Below are 17,541 nucleotides of genomic sequence, written 5' to 3'. Positions count from 1 at the left end.
GAACTGGACTTGGGGGCTGCGGTCCCAGTGATAGGACAGCAGACCTTCGAAAAGATCCGGACGTAAACCAGCGTTTGAACTGAAAGGACACCAAAGCAAGGTTGGCAATGTGCAGGGGAGAACCATGAGCCATTACAAATACAACAATGGCCCCAGTTGCCTCTGGACAGCAGTCCGTCAGGATGCTCTTGATAATCGTACAGGGCCCTGGCTCAAGTCTGCTGGGCCATGATTGGCTGCAGAGGCACCGTTTAGACTTGCAGCGGATTTTCAGGATGGGTACTGGGGGATTATACGAGGTCCTGGGGACGTACCGAAAAGTTGTACTTGAGGGCCTGAGTAAGATCAAAAGAGTTATGGCCAAGATTCATGTGGACCCTGAGGCCCAAGCGAAGTACTTCAGCACCCGCCCAGTTCCCTACGCATTGCTGACAAAGGTAGAGGATCAGCTCAACTACTTGGAGAGCCAAGGAATCATCCAGTTGGTAAATTTGCAGATTGGGCAGCGCCTGTAGTCCCGTTACTGAAACTAGATAAAACCATCCGCCTCTATGGGAATTACAAGCTAACAGTGAACAAGGCCTTTGGACAGATACCTGATGTTGTGAATGGAAGACCTCCATGCAAATCTGAGGGGGGGGGGGGGGGGCATTCTTTTACTAAACTCAACATGAGGCACGCATACCTCCAATTGGAGCTAGACGTGGCTTCCAGAAGGTTTGTGACCATTAATACCCACCAAGGTCTCTATGAATATACAAGGATGTCGTTCAGAGTGTCATCGGCTTACGCTATTTTCCAGAGAGTTATGGAGAACATCCTGTAAGGAATGCCATGAGTGGCGGTCTACCTAGATAACACCCGGTCACCAGAACATTGAAAAGAAGCACCTGCCCATCTTGGAGGAAGTCCTCCGCTGGTTTTCCAAGACAGGCATCCGCCTTAAGAGAGGAAAATGCATTTTCCGCAGCAAAGAGGTCACGTACTTAGGGTAGTGTGCTAATCGAGATTGCCTGTACCCAGTAGAGGAGAACATGCGAGCAATCAAACAAGCCCCCCATGCCTGAGAACACGACCAAATTGAGGTCGTTCTTAGGACTCGTGAATTATTACGGGAAATTCATTCCTAACTTGGCGACCTCGTACTGCTGCACGTGCTACTGAAAGAAACTCCAGGATTGGGCCTGGAGAGCGCAGGAAGAAGGAGTGTTTGCCAAGGTGAAGCAGTAACCGCCGGCATCAGTTTGTTGAGCCATTATGACCCCTCAAAGCCACTTTTAACCACTTTTGAAGCCTCCTCATACGGAATCGGGGTGGTGTTACCCACCGCATGGACAACAGAACAGCGAGACCGTTAGCCTACGCGTCTAGGACTTTGGTCGCTGTGCAGCACAACTATGTCCAGATTGAGAAGGAAGGGCTGGCTGTTGGTTCTGTGGTGAAGAAATTCCACCAGTATGTGCATGGACGGCATTTCACCTTCATGAGGGACCACAAGCCATTGCTCGGATTGTTTAAAGAGGACAAGGTAATTCTGCCAATAGCATCTGCCCAGAAAAAGCAATGTGCTCTATTGCTAACGGCGTACGGGTACGTGTTTGAGTGTCGCCTGGGCATGCAGATCGCAAACGTGGATGTTCTGAGCCGACTCCCATTGCTGACACCTCCCCCCCCACCCCCACCCAATGGCATAACTTGACAAAGTTACACCATGTTGTTTTACATGGCAATGAGCAAGGGAAACTGCCTAAAGAGCTGTGGGTTTTTGAGGCCAAGCAGCAAGAGCTCAGCTTGGTGGACAGCCTCCTGTGCGGAGCCCACGTTCTGTTTCCAAGTCAGGGCAGACAAGCCATACTCCAAGATCTACACACTGGACACCCAGGGGTGTCAAAGACGAAAATGTGAGCCAGGAGCTAGATATGGTGGCCAGGCCTGGATGGCGACATCGAGCGACTGGCCCCACATTGCACCACATGCCAAGAACATCAGAAGCTCCCGCCATTCACAGCCCTCCACCCATTGGAATGGCCGGGCGGCCTTGGGTTCGTCTGCATGCAGATTCTGCAGAACCGTTTCAATGCTCAATGTTCTTGCTGATAGTGGACACCTATTCCAAATGAGTAGGCAGCCATCATTGGTTGAAGCTGCCCCCACCCTAATTGCTGAGAGACAGTTATCTGTCAATCACCTGAGGCCTGTTTAGGGGCACATTGTATTCTTCTCTTTGAAGTTTAGGTATTTTTTGAGTCATCGATTAGCTGAGGTCTGTATAAAAGACAGACAGAGAGCGCACTCAGTAAGCTAGCGCTTTTCCAGGAGACACATCCAGAGTGAGACTCATCTAGAGTGGGATTGCAACTTGGTAATTTGGTGCAGTGAGGTAATTCGGTGCAGAGTGTGAGGAGGTGCTTTTTCAGAGGTGCTTTTTAATCCTGGTAAGTGACTGGTAAGTCGTTTTTCTTTTCATTCTTTTCATTGTCTAATTTATTTATTTTTATTTTGAAATTGTTGTTGTATAAGTTTACCTAAGGTTTAAGACATGGCAGGAGATTCCAGATGCGTATCATGCTCCTCGTGTGCGATGTGGGAGCTCAGGGACACGTTCACTGTCCCTGGCTCTTTCACGTGCAAGAAGTGTGTTCAGTTGCAGCTCTTGTTAGACCGCTTGACGGCTCTGGAGCTGCGGATGGACTCACTTTGGAGCATCCGCGATGCTGAGGAAGTCGTGGATAGCACGTTTAGCGAGTTGGTCACACCGCAGGTGAAAATTAATGAGGGAGATAGAAAATGGGTGACCAAAAGAAAGAGCAAGAGTAGGAAGGCAGTGCAGGTGTCCCCTGCGGTCATCTCCCTGCAAAACAGATATACCGCTTTGGATACTGTTGAGGGAGATGGCTCACCAGGGGAAGGCAGCAGCCAGGTTCATGGCACCGTGGCTGGCTCTGCTGCACAGCAGGGCAGGAAGAAGAATGGCAGGGCTATAGTGATAGGGGACTCGATCGTAAGGGGAATAGATAGGCGGTTCTGTGGACGCAATCGAGACTCCAGGATGGTATGTTGCCTCCCTGGTGCAAGGGTCAAGGATGTCTCGGAGCGGCTGCAGGACATTCTGGGGGGGGGGGGGGGGGGGGGAGGGTGAACAGTCAGCTGTCATGGTGCACATAAGCACCAACGATATAGGTAAAAAACGGGATGAGGTCCTACAAGCGGAATTCAGGGAGTTAGGATTTAAACTAAAAAGTAGGACCTCAAAGGTAGTAATCTCAGGATTGCTACCAGTGCCACGAGCTAGTCAGAGTAGGAACGTCAGGATAGATAGGATGAATGCGTGGCTCGAGAGATGGTGCAAGAGGGAGGGATTCAAATTCCTGGGGCATTGGGACCGGTTCTGGATGAGGTGGGACCAGTACAAACCGGACGGTCTGCACCTGGGCAGGACTGGAACCGATGTCCTAGGGGGGGTGTTTTCTAGAGCTGTTGGGGAGGGTTTAAACCAATGTGGCAGGGGGATGGGAACCGATGCAGGAAGTTGGAAGGTAGTAAAACAGGGACAGAAGCAAAAGGAAGTAAGGGGAAAAGTGCAAGGCAGAGAAGACATAGTCAAAAATCTAAAAGGGCGACAGTACAAGGTACAGTGACTGAGGGGAGCTCAGTGAATAGGCCCAGTAATAACAAAAGGAATAAAACTGGAGATGTTAAGATTCAAAACAGAGGTAAAAAAACCAACATAAGTGTACTTTACCTGAATGCTCGTAGTATTCGGAATAAAGTAAACGAGTTGATGGCACAAATCATCGTAAATGACTATGATTTAGTGGCCATTACTGAAACATGGTTAAAGGATGGTCACGACTGGGAGTTAAATATCCGAGGGTATCAAACTATTCGGAAGGACAGAGTGGATGGCAAGGGAAGTGGTGTTGCTCTGTTATTTAAGGATGACATCCGGGCAATAGTAAGGGATGACATCGGTGCTATGGAGGATAAGGTTGAATCCATTTGGGTGGAAATCAGGAATAGTAAGGCGAAAAAGTCACCGATAGGAGTAGTCTATCGGCCGCCAAATAGTAACGTTATGGTGGGGCAGGCAATAAACAAAGAAATAACTGATGCATGTAGAAATGGTACAGCAGTTATCATGGGGGATTTTAATCTACATGTCGATTGGTTTAACCAGGTCGGTCAAGGCAACCTTGAGGAGGAGTTTATAGAATGTATCCGCGATAGTTTCCTAGAACAGTATGTAATGGAACCTACGAGGGAACAAGCGGTCCTAGATCTTGTCCTGTGTAATGAGACAGGATTGATTCATGATCTCATAGTTAGGGATCCTCTCGGAAGGAGCGATCACAATATGGTGGAATTTAAAATACAGATGGAGGGTGAGAAAGTAAAATCAAATACTAGTGTTTTGTGTTTAAACAAAGGAGATTACAAGGGGATGAGAGAAGAACTAGCTAAGGTAGACTGGGAGCTAAGACGTTATGGTGGAACAGTTGAGGAACAGTGGAGAACCTTCCAAGCGATTTTTCACAGTGCTCAGCAAAGGTTTATACCAACAAAAAAGAAGGACGGTAGAAAGAGGGAAAATCGACCGTGGATATCTAAGGAAATAAGGGAGAGTATCGAATTGAAGGAAAAAGCATATAAAGTGGCAAAGATTGCTGGGAGATTAGAGGACTGGGAAATCTTTAGGGGGCAACAGAAAGCTACTAAAAAAGCTATAAAGAAGAGTAAGATAGAGTATGAGAGTAAACTTGCTCAGAATATAAAAACAGACAGTAAAAGTTTTTACAAATATATAAAACAAAAAAGAGTGGCTGAGGTAAATATTGGTCCTTTAAAGGATGAGAAGGGAGTTTTAATAATGGGAAATGAGGAAATGGCTGAGGAACTGAACAGGTTTTTGGGTCGGTCTTCACAGTGGAAGACACAAATAACATGCCAGCGACTGATAGAAATGAGGCTATGACAGGTGAGGACCTTGAGAGGATTGTTATCACTAAGGAGGTAGTGATGGGCAAGCTAATGGGGCTAAAGGTAGACACGTCTCCTGGCCCTGATGGAATGCATCCCAGAGTGCTAAAAGAGATGACTAGGGAAATTTGCAGATGCACTAGTGATAATTTACCGAAATTCACTAGACTCTGGTGTGGTCCCGGTGGATTGGAAATTAGCAAACGTGACACCACTGTTTAAAAAAGGAGGTAGGCAGAAAGCAGGAAATTATAGGCCAGTGAGCTTAACTTCGTTAGTAGGGAAGATGCTGGAATCTATCATCAAGGAAGAAATTGTGAGGCATCTGGATAGAAATTGTCCCATTGGGCAGACGCAGCATGGGTTCATAAAGGGCAGGTCATGCCTAACTAATTTAGTGGAATTTTTTGAGGACATTACCAGTGCAGTAGATAACGGGGAGCCGATGGATGTGGTATATCTGAATTTCCAGAAAGCCTTTGACAAGGTGCCACACAAAAGGTTGCTGCATAAGATAAAGATGCATGGCATTAAGGGTAAAGTAGTAGCATTGATAGAGGATTGGTTAATTAATAGAAAGCAAAGAGTGGGGATTAATGGGTGTTTCTCTGGTTGGCAATCAGTAGCTAGTGGTGTCCCTCAGGGATCCGTGTTGGGCCCACAATTGTTCACAATTTACATAGATGATTTGGAGTTGGGGACCAAGGGCAATGTGTCCAAGTTTGCAGATGACACTAAGATGAGTGGTAAAGCGAAAAGTGCAGAGGATACTGGAAGTCTGCAGAGGGATTTGGATAGGTTACGTGAATGGGCTAGGGTCTGGCAGATGGAATACAATGTTGACAAATGTGAGGTTATCCATTTTGGTAGGAATAACAGCAAACGGGATTATTATTTAAACGATAAAATATTAAAGCATGCCGCTGGGCAGAGAGACTTGGGTGTGCTAGTGCATGAGTCACAGAAGGTTGGTTTACAGGTGCAACAGGTGATTAAGAAGGCAAATGGAATTTTGTCCTTCATTGCTAGAGGGATGGAGTTTAAGACTAGGGAGGTTATGTTGCAATTATATAAGGTGTTAGTGAGGCCACATCTGGAGTATTGTGTTCAGTTTTGGTCTCTTTACTTGAGAAAGGACGTACTGGCACTGGAGGGTGTGCAGAGGAGATTCACTAGGTTAATCCCAGAGGGGGGGGGGGGGGGGGGGGGGAGTTCAGATGTTCAAAACTTTTTTCAGAAGGAACTTTCTCCATTTCTGCGGTTGCTGCCCATCTCTGATGGATAAGGTGGTGTCTGTGAATGAGATAGGGGAAGGAAGGATTTCAGATATCTATGGGCTGTTGATGCAGAGGAGGGAGAGCTACGCTGGAGGAGATAAAGAGAATATGGGAGGAAGGTTTTGGTTGCGCATTTTAGGGGGGATGTGGAGTGAGGCCCTTCAGAGAGTAAACCCTGCCTCCTCATGCGCAAGACTGAGTTTGATTCAGTTTAAAGTGGTGTACAGAGCACATATGACTAGGGCACCGATGAGTGGGTTCTTTCTGGGGGTGGAGGATAGATGTGAACATTGTTCAATGAGGCAGGCAAACCACTCGCATATGTTTCAGTCCTGCCCTAAGTTGGTGGAGTTCTGGGCTTCCTTTTTCAAGATAAAGTCAGAGGTTTTGGGGGTCACGGTACCTTGGGAGGGGGAGAGGGCTGATGTCTTGGCCTTCATCTCTCTTATAGCCCGGAGAAGGGTTCTGCTTGGGTGACAGGAATTGGAGTCACCTGAAGCGACGGCATGGCTGGGGAAATGTCGGCGATTTTGCACCTGGGAAAAAATCAAGTATTCCATTAGGGGGTCAGAGGAGGGGTTCTAATGGAAAATTTATTGAATAGAAGTATTTAACAAGGTGTATAAAACATCCATTATACATAAGAGGGAGCTGAAGGCCGTACCAATAGCTGAGGATTGAGAAAATGGGAAAACCTACTGATGGAATAGCAAGACAAGTTAAAAAAATTAATGAGAAGCATTATGATCAAGATAAGTATGTGCTGTAAACCCTGTAGCTTTGAGAGATGATCTTTGGTTGGATGAGGTGCTCTCACTCCATTGCAAGTCCTTGAATTAAAATCTTTGCTTACTCGAAGCTCATAGATTCGAGAGTGGTCAATTTTACCACAGCTGTGGATACTGTCCCAGATACAGATGAGGGCACATTATGAAGTGATTGCTGCACTTACACATATGATGGTGGTCCATTTGCCCTCATTTTCAACAGTTTGACCAATAGCTTTTTTTAAATTCCTGGATTTTATATTCACCGATTGAAGTGGAATGCAGTGCTCCAACACAATTCTCCTTGGCTCACAGTTGTCTTTGAGACCTTGGAGACAAAGGCTCTGCCTTGATCATAGTGTAGGATTCTCAGTGCACCAACTATAATAATAATATCAGTCATAATACTGATGAGTGTGTTTTCCGAAACAGCTTTTGTAGGGACAGCCAGCAGAGGCAACATAAACGAAAACAGCTGGGGAAAGGGAGGAAATTTGAAATTGGCAACCTATTTCACTGCGGAATGTGGACTATAAAATGTTGTCCAAGGTCATTAACAATCGGGTCAAGTCTGCTCAGCAGTGGGTGGTCCACCCTGGCCAGACCTGCTTTATACCCAGCAGCAAAATCTCTGATAGCCTTCACTGTTCAGGGATATGATTTCTTATGTACAGCACAGGGATGTGGCAACCTACCTCATCAGCCATGACCAGGAGTCGGCCTTTGACAGAATACCACACATCTACACAATGGATGTGCTCTCCAAAATGGGGTCTGGGGAGGGAATCCGCAATTGGATCCAACTTCTCTAAACAAACTGGAGAGCGGATGGTCACGTGATGGTGCGGCGACAAAAAGGGTCACATGATGGTGCGGCGACAAAAAGGGTCACGTGTCGGGAGCACACGAGTTCTTCCTGCAGCGCAGGCAGAGCACAAGCACGGAGGTGGCTGCTCGGCTGGTGAATACAGTGTTGATTGTTGCAAGTCTTTCTTGTCAGTGCTTGGGAACCCTGCATTTCTATAGGGTGTCAGGAGTTGGCAGTATGGCACAAGGATTTTGCCGCATTTACCCACTTTTTGTCTTTAATGAAAACATTGGTGACAGTTGGGGAAAGTTTGCAAAACAGTGGTGTATTTACTAGAGTGCTGCATTACCTGTTAATGCGTGTTCTCAGACTTTTGTATCTCCTGCTCAATGGAAGAGGTTGGAAGAGTGAATAATCTGGGTTGGAGTGGTCTTTGATTATGCCGTCTGCTTTCCCAAGGCAGCGGGAGGTGTAGACAGTCGATGGATGGGAGGCGGATTCGTGTGATGGACTGGGCAGTGTTCACGACTCTCTGTAGTTCCGGTCTTGGGCCGAGCAGTTGCTACACCAGGCTGTGAGGCAGCCAGATAAGATGCTTTTTATGGTGCATCTGTAAAAACCTTGAAAAAGTTTGCGAAAAGCTGCAGATTGAAATCACAGTAGCCTTCCTCTACCACCAGCCACATTGTAGTCAGTCAGTCCTCCAAGGCCAGGAGTTCGGGCAAAGCAACAAAGCCACTGAACCTCCAACAATATTCTATTGCGAGAATGTTGACACAGTCACAGAAAAGGGTGAGATCTTCACAGCCCTCAACATGATTTGCAGCAACACAAGACTAAAGGTAAAGATTGACTCTGAAGCAAAGTGTACGATATTGTCCAGCAGAATGCTCCAGGAACTAGGGGTGGGATTCTCCGATCCTGGGGCTAGGTATTGACGCCGTTGTAAACGCCGGAGCATTTTGCGACGGTGTCATCTGGCCCCTAGGAGCAGCAATCCTGCGCCGCGCAGGGGGCCAACAAAGCACTGGAGAGCTTCAAGCAGCTCCAGCTGCTGATACGGGTGCCAGCACGGCCGGCTCAAGCTCGCGCTTGGGTTGCATTCTCCACGCTAGCCCCTGGGCAACATGGTGGAGCCCTACAGGGGCCCTAACCTCCCCCCCCCCCCCCCCCCCCCGAGATACGCCAACCCACCAATCGGTAGGCCCCGATTGCGGGCCTGGCCACCACGGAGGCCCTCCCCAGCGTCGGATCCCTCCTCCCCCACACCGGAATGACCCCCGCAGCATGAACGCCGAGGTCCTGCCGGGTAGGACCACACGCGAACGACGCCGGTGGGACTCAGCCAAACCCGGCGGGCATTTAGCCCGTCCAGCGCGGAAATTCGCGCCGGCGCCATTGCCGCCGATTCTCTGGTTGCCAGAGAATCGGCGGATTGGTGTTAGATCAGCGTCGCGTGATTCGCGTCTCCCCACCCGGCGGTACTCTGACCCGGTGCGGGGGTCAGAGAATCCCACCCTAGATTCGCATGCAGCATCAGACCCCAGTACCCAGGTGGACCTCATGGCGGACAAACCATCCACACTGAAGGTGTGGCCACTTTCCACTCCAAACAGGGCAGTTTTAAGTTTTCTATAATTTTTTTATTTAAAAATAAATTTTGTGTACCCAATTCATTTTTTCCAATTAAGGGGCAATTTAACATGGCCAATCCACCTGCCCTCCACATCTCTGGGTTGTGGGGGCGAAACCCGTGCAATCACGGAAGAATCACGGAAGAGGGGCCTCACGGTAGCATGGTGGTTAGCATCAATGCTTCACAGCTCCAGGGTCCCAGGTTCGATTCCCGGCTGGGTCACTGTCTGTGTGGAGTCTGCACGTCCTCCCCGTGTGCGCGTGGGTTTCCTCCGGGTGCTCCGGTTTCCTCCCACAGTCCAAAGATGTGCGGGTTAGGTGGATTGGCCATGCTAAATTGCCCGTAGTGTAAGGTTAATGGGGGGGGATTGTTGGGATATGGGTTACGTGGGTTTGAGTGGGGTGATCATTGTTCGGCACAACATCGAGGGCCGAAGGGCCTGTTCTGTGCTGTACTGTTCTATGTTCTATGTTAATGTGCAAACTCCACACAGACAGTGACCCAGAGTCAGGATCGAACCTGGGACCTCGGTGCCATGAGGCATCTGTGCTAGCCACTGTGCTAACATTTCCTATAATTGACCAGAAGGTAAGGCCACTGCTAGTTCTTTGGGACAGCATCACATTGGGGCTCATCCAACTTGATCCAGAGATCCATGCCCCAGAAATGATAAAGTATAAAGAACTCTTCAACAGTGACGTCATTGGTAAGCTACCAGTAATATAGCACATGAGACTAAATGACTCGGCACCACAAACAGTTTACGGTCTGAGAAGAGCACCAATAACCAAGTAACAGAAAGTAAACACTTGGTGCCATAGCCCCGATAGACGAGGCCACAGAATGGAGTTCAGCAATGGTGGCTGCAGTACAGAAAGATGGCACAGTCAGCATATGCATCGATACTGTGCACTTAAACAAGGCGCTACTCAGACCTCATCACCTCATGAAGACAATGGAACAGGTGATAGCCGACATGCCAAATGCTAAGGTATTCAGCATTCTGGATATGAAATGCAGCTTCAGGTAGATCCCACGAGATGAAGAATCCTTAAAACTTACCAAATTCATGTCTCCAGTCAACAGATATCATTTTCTTTACATGCCCCATGGGATCTCCACTGGCTGTGAGGTCTTCCAGCGGTGCATGGAGCAACTCTTTGCAGGCCAACCCTGTGAAATCATTGTTGATGACTATTATTGATGTGTTGGGTAAGCTGGGTCTGCGAGGACTGCGTTTACTGCAGCAGTGAGAGAGACAGGCTTCCAACACTTGAAGAAATGCAACTCTATTTTATTCAACTCTTAACTGTTAAACGTACTTTAACTGTGGGTTGACACTATGCTGAGTTGACTGGAGACCTGAGGCTAACATGATCAGACTATCTTACTACCAGATGGTGGCTCACAGGCTCTGACTGTCTCAAAGGCTGCATCCTCAGTGAGCGGGAAAACTGGTGCCCTCTGGCTTCATAGTGGCCGTGTCCTGTCTGGTGATTGGCTGCTGTGTTCTGTGTGTTCATTGGTCATCCTTTGTGTCAATCAATGTCTGTCATATACTTGTGTGTATATTATGACATCTCCCCCCCCCCCCCTTTTAAAAATGTGCATGTGTCAATAAATAGTGTGTGTGTATGAGCCTGACTATGTACAAAGTATGGGAGCTTACTTACATGAGTAGGAGCCTAACTATATACAAAATACGTGAACGTATTTACATGGGAAGGTGCCTAGTGTAGATAGAGGGCATACAACAAATTAGGAAGAAACAATATGTACAAATGTATTAACGAAGCACAAGGCAATGCAACATTCAGTCTATAAGTTCAGTCTCTGTGGCGGGCGACAAATTCTGGTTGACTGCCTCAAGGGTGGGTCAGGGGCCGCCTGCTCTGGAAAGGGCGGAGCTGCATCCAATGTAGAGGGTGGCAAAAGAAGCGGCAGATCGGTGACCTCTTGGAAGGGTATGTCTTGAGGAATCAGCAGGCGAGGCGGGACATCACGTTCAGGTGACGGGCGTGGAAGCAGCCGCAGTGCCCGCCTATTACGCCGAAGAAAAGAGCCATCATGCATGCGAACGAGAAATGATCTGGGGGCCACTTGCTTGACCACCACAGCTGTGGCAGACCAGCCACCGTCAGGTAGCTGAACACGAACTCGGTCAGCAGGGACCAGAGCAGGGAGATCTGTGGGATGGGTGTCATACGCCAACTTGCATTGGGCCCGAGGCAGTTGCATTCTTTGCAGGACCAAAAAATTGTGATGTGAATAGATGGCACCATCGTCCAGAGTGTGCAGTTCATTAGCAGCTGTGCTGGGGACAGACCAGCGGACAAAGGAGTCGCCCTATAGGCTAGCAGCACCAGGTGAAAATCTGAACCCGAATCAGCCGCTTTACACAGGAGTCGTTTGACAATGTGGACCCCCTTTTCAATGTGTACCCCCTTTTCAATGTGGACCCCCTTTTCTGCTTTCCCATTCGATGAGGGGTAGTGGGGGCTTGAAGTGACATGCGTGAAATTGTACTGTTGGGAAACATCCATCCACTCCTGACTGAAGAAGCACGGGCCATTATCTGTCATGACCATAAGTGGAAGGTCTCTTTGCACGCCCTGATGACTGTTGCTGATGTGAGGTCGTTCAGTCTGACCACCTCGGGGTAGTTTGAAAATTAGTCCACGAGGAAGACGTAGTCCTGGCCTTTTGCGTGAAAGAGATCAATGCCAACCTTGGTCCATGGGGACGACACCAGTTCATGCGGCTGCAAAGTCTCTTTCGGCTGAGCCGGCTGGAATCGTTGGCACTTCGGGCAATTGAGGACAGTGTTGGAGATATCCTGATTGATGCCAGGCCAATATACTGCCTCTCGGATTCGCCGGCGACCCTTTTCCACCCCCAGGTGACCCTCGTGGAGTTGGCCGAGGACGAGCTCTCGCATACTCTGTGGTATTACTATCCTGTCCAGTTTCATGAGTATGCCATCGACCACTGCCAGGTCGCCTTTTATATTATAGACCCATGGGCACTGGCCCTTCTGCCAGCCATCTGTGAGATGGCGCATGACCCGTTGGAGTAAAGGATCCCTGGCCGTCTCTTGACGAATCTGCACAACCCTTTCATCAGTGGCCGGAAAGTTGGATGCGCAGAACTCAACAAGGGCGTCGATCTGGCAGACGAAGTCCGACTGCTCACACGGTGTGGTGATGGAGTGAGAGAGTGCATCGGCCACAATGAACTCCTTGCCCGGGGTGTAGACCAGTTTGAAATCGTAGCGTCGGAGTTTGAGGAGGATACGTTGTAGGTATGGCGTCATATCGTTGAGGTCCTTCTGTATGATGTGAACCAGTGGCCTGTGGTCCGTTTCGACCGTAAACTTGGGGAGTCCATACACGTAGTCATAGAATTTGTCAATCCCCGTGAGGAGGCCCAGGCACTCTTTCTCGATTTGAGCATAGCGCTGCTCAGTCGGTGTTTTTCTTTTACAAGATTGCGGAGAGCTGTGGTGTGAGATGCAAGGTTGAGGATAAACTTCCCAAGGAAGTTGACCATCCCTAGGAAGTGGAGGACCACTGCCTTGTCCTCCGGAGTCTTCATGGCATTGATCGCCGACATCTTATCTGCGTCTGGCTGCACACCGAACTGCAAAATATGGTCGCTGAGGAACTTTATTCCTGCTTGACCGGACAGGCATTTGGCTCTGTTGAGTCAGAGGTCATGTCCGTGGATCCTATGGAACACTCGTTTGAGGCGATTGATGTGTTCCTGAGGAGTTGTGGACCAGACAATGATGTAATCGACGTACACTCGCACCCCCTCGATGCTCTCCATCATTTGCTCCATTTTCGGTGGAACACCTCCAAGGTGGAGATGATGCCAAAGGGCATCCGGTTGTAACAGTAACAACCAAATGGAGTGTTAAAGGTGCACAGCTTTCGACTGGACTGTAGTCCAGCTGTATTTGCCAAAACCTCTTTGAGGCATCTAGCTTCATATTGGCGTAAACTTGGCGTGAGCCATTTCGCTGGTGAGCTCTTCTTGTTTAGGTATAGGGTAGTGTTCCCTCATGATGTTACGGTTCAAGTCTTTAGGGTCGATACAAATGCGAAGTTCCCCTGACGGTTTTTTGACACAAACCATGGAGCTAACCCAGTCCGTGGGTTCCGTGATCTTAGAAATTATGCCCTGGTCCTGGAGGTCTTGCAGCTGCTGCTTGAGGCGGTCCTTAAGGGGTGCCGGCACCCGACACGGTGCATGAACCACAGGTGTGGCATTCGGCTTCAGCAGTATCTTGTATGTGTAGGGGAGTGTGCCCATACCCTCGAAGACGCTGTGAAATCGTGCTATGATGTCATTTAATTGGGTTTGAAAGTTGGCATCTGGCAAGGTCGATGCCTCAGTGGGAGTGAACCCGCAGCACAAGATTCAGGATTTAGCAGGTCTGAACACCGAGCAAGAAAGCTTTGTTGGACCCTACTATTTCAAAACGCAGGGTGGCTCTTGAGGAATGATGAGAAACCACAAGCTGGCATGAGCCACTGGCAGCAATGGCATTGCCATTGTAGTCGAGAGGCTGGCAGGCCGATGGAAGAATGCTTGGCTTGACGTGGATGGTATCCAGGTCAGACTTCGAAATGAGGTTCGCTGAAGCGCCGGTGTCCAGCCTGAATCGTATGTGAGATTCATTGATCATAAGGGTGGCACACCACTCGTCGTCCGGATCAATACTCATCACTGGGAGTGGTTTAGCCTTTTTTTTTTAGAAAGCATTGTATGCTTGGTGATGATGCCCACCCGGAATGGGGATGTGAGATCCTCGGTGTCGGGATCTGGAACCATGTCAGAGTCGGAGTCTGCAACGGGTTGCTGCACTGACCGGATGTTTCTGCGCTGCGGCTGGGATCACTGTGTGGTGGGCAGTTGAGCAGATCTGCACAGGGCTGTGTAGTAGCCAAGCTTGCCACACTGGAGACAGCGTCGAGATTTCGCAGGACATTGCCGCTTTAAGTGGGCGGAGCCACAGTTGTTGCACGTCATGACGCCGACGTCAGGACGTTCCGCGTGCCACTGCGCATGCGTGGTGTGGTCAAAAGATGTGCGCACATGTGCAGTTCGATCCTCGGCCTCGCCGTCCGCTCGGTCGTTGTGTGCATGCGCAGGAGCCCGGGAAAAAGCGCGCGAAATGGCTGCCTTCATCCAGACTCAGGCCCTGGAGCTGTTTTACAGCCTGCACCCGCTCCGCATCGAGGGGGCCTTGTCTCGCCGTCTCTGCCGCCTTGATATGGGAGTACCGGTTATTAGCGTGCTCATGTAGGACGCAGGTTTTGATGGCGATGGTGAGGGTGAGCTGCTTAACTTTGAGGAGTTGCTGGCGAAGGGGGTTGGAATGGACCCTGAAAACGATCTGGTCGCGGATCATGGAGTTGGAAGTGGAGCCGTAGTTGCAGGGCTGCGCGAGGATACGGAGATGGGTTAAGAAGGACAGAAAAGGTTCATCCTTACCCTGAAGCCTCTGCTGGAACACATAGCGTTCAAAGCTCTCGTTGACTTCGATGTCACAGTGGCTGTCAAACTTCAGCAGGACTGTTTTGAACCTTGTCTTGTCCTCACCTTCAGCAAAGGTGAGGGAGTTAAAAATGTGGATAGCGTGGTCCCCGGCTGTAGAGAGGAAGAGAGCGATCTTCCTGGCATACGATGCGGCTTCGAGGTCGGTGGCTTCAAGATACAGTTGAAACTTCTGCTTAAAAATCTTCCAGTTGGCACCGAGGTTGCCGGCGATGCAGAGCTGCGGGGGAGGGCGGACGCTGTCCATGTTACCGGATGGCTGATCGCTGATCAAAGGCAGATTATCTCAAGGTGGGTCCGTGAAACTCAAACATAACTCACTGGTACCCTGATGTGTTGGGTAAGCTGGGTCTGCGAGGACTGCGTTTACTGCAGCAGTGAGAGAGACAGGCTTCCAAAACTTGAAGAAATGCAACTCTATTTTATTCAACTCTTAATTATTAAACATACTTTAACTGTGGGTTGATACTATGCTGAGTTGACTGGAGTCCTGAGGCTAACCTGACCAAACTATCTTACTACCACATGGTGTGTGTTCTAGTTGCTGCTCACGGGCTCTGACTGTCTCAGAGGCTGGATCCCAAGAGAGCGGGAAAACTAGTGCCCTCTGGCTTTATAGTGATCGTGTCCTGTCTGGTGATTGGTTGCTGTGTTCTGTGTGTTCATTGGTCATCCTTTGTGTCAATCAATGTCTGTCATATACTTGTGTGTATATTATGACATCTCCCCCCCTTTTTAAAAATGTGCATGTGTCAATAAATAGTGTGTGTGTGTATGAGCCTGACTATGTACAAAGTATGGGAGCATACTTACATGAGTAGGAGCCTAACTATATACAAAATACGTGAACGTATTTACATGGGAAGGTGTCTGGTGTAGATAGAGGGCATACAACAAATTAGGAATAAACAATATGTACAAATGTATAAACGAAGCACAAGGCAATGCAACATTCAGTCTATAAGTTCAGTCTCTGTGGCGGGCGACAAATTCTGGTTGACCGCCTCAAGGGTGGGTAATATACTTGTGTGTATATTATGACAATTATGTCCACAGAGGACTCCACACAAGAGGTGTGAAGGAACTGGTCATTTATTTATATAAGTAACTATATACACGATGTACACAAATCCCAGTTGGGACTTCTCTGCTCGGCTCCCACTCCGGCTGAGCTTTTATACATACTGCCCACAGCTCCACTGATAGCGGCTCTCACCCCTCAGAAGGAAAAATCATACTCAACGAGACTCCCTGGGAGACTAATTGGTCTGGCCCCATAGGTCTCGTGCAGGTTATAACAATGACATTCTGATTTGGGATCGTACTAAGCAAGAATATGAGGCATGCCTTTGTCTCGTCCTTGACAGAATCAGGACCCCACAGCTGAAGCTTAACCCTGTGAAATGCAGATTCAGGGTCAGTCACATTCCCTGTGTGGTCCATCACAGCAGATGGTGTAAAGCCTGATCCAGACAGGGCAAAGGCTATGTCACAGATGACCAGCCCCGTGGCTTTACACCATTCCTTGGTGTGACAAATTGTTTTTGTAAGTTCATCCCGTGTAATAGTCAGGTCCCTGGGCCTCTTTGTCGGCTCCTCCAATAGGCCATTGCAAGGTGCTGGCAAGGTCACCACACAGCGGTCTTCAACAGACTCAAACAGGCACTCACCACCCCATTGATGCTCTAGTACTTTGACATTTGAGCACCCAGAAATGTATCAGCAGACACCTCTCAGCACAGTATCCAGAATGCAGACCAATAGTCTTTGCTTCAAGAGCCCTCACTGAGACTCGATATGCACAGAGCTAAAAGGAACTCCTCGCTCTCATCTTCGCCAGTCAGAAATTTCATGGCTTCATATATGGTCATCCTGTAAGTGATCATTAGCCACTCATAGATATCTTTAAAAAGTCTCTTCACATTGTGTCTGCAGTGCATGATGCTAAAGCTACAACGTGACAACCTCAGCATTGTCTACAAACACAGTAAGGAGCTGGACTTGGCTGATGTCCTCTCCAGAGGCTTCCTGCCCACCACTGACCAGGCAAATCATGAGTATGACATAGACATCATGGCAATAGAGGTACTGTCCTCTTGTAGAATCCTGGAACTGCCTTCCAGACAGACATCACATGCAGACAACTGCACAATATCATCATGAGGGGTTGGCCAGAGTTCTCAAGGGAGCTTCCCCACAAGCACCACACATTCTTCATCATCAAGAGTCTCCAGATGTGCACCATGCAATGCACTCGAGCTACATCAAGCAAAAGAACAGCTGCACTTATTGAGTTCCAGACCTCCCATAGTCATTCACAGCAGCTGATATGGTAAACAACATTTAATCTTAGTTAATTTGTATTCTGGGTGGTTTGAACTGGACTACCTGGCAAACATGATGAGGGAAACAGTCATCATCGAGCTCAAGAGAAACTTCGCCACTCATGGCAACCCTCAGAGACTCATGACGGACAAGCTCACCAATTTGCCTCTCCTGAATTTAAAAACTTTG

This window comes from Scyliorhinus canicula, chromosome 9 (genome assembly GCF_902713615.1).
Source record: "Scyliorhinus canicula chromosome 9, sScyCan1.1, whole genome shotgun sequence".
In the NCBI taxonomy this organism is placed as follows: Eukaryota; Metazoa; Chordata; class Chondrichthyes; order Carcharhiniformes; family Scyliorhinidae; genus Scyliorhinus; species Scyliorhinus canicula.
The sequence above is the reverse complement of the archived record's forward strand: the minus strand, read 5'-3'. Positions refer to the sequence as shown.